Below are 330 nucleotides of genomic sequence, written 5' to 3' on the forward strand. Positions count from 1 at the left end.
CCCCCCCCCCCCCAAGTAAACTCATCTGCACAGACCCACGCTTCACATGGGGCACACGCCTGGCGGGGACTTGCCAGGGCCTGGCTGTCCTGGGCCGTGGCAGCGGGTTGGCAGCGGGGGCAGACAAGGGGCCCAAGGCTGGAGTTACCGCCCGGGCAGCGGGGAGCCCGGTGGCCAAGGACCGGGGAGGGGGGAGCTCCGCACCCCCGCGGGCTGCGGGGGATAAGGGGCGCCAGCATCGCCGGGGGCATCCCCGCTACCGGAGGGGTCCAGGTCTCGGGGAGCAGGAGACCATCGGCCGGGGCTCGGGGCCAGGCAGGGACCGCGCGG

This window comes from Calidris pugnax, unplaced genomic scaffold (assembly GCF_001431845.1).
Source record: "Calidris pugnax isolate Ruff unplaced genomic scaffold, ASM143184v1 scaffold82, whole genome shotgun sequence".
In the NCBI taxonomy this organism is placed as follows: domain Eukaryota; kingdom Metazoa; phylum Chordata; class Aves; order Charadriiformes; family Scolopacidae; genus Calidris; species Calidris pugnax.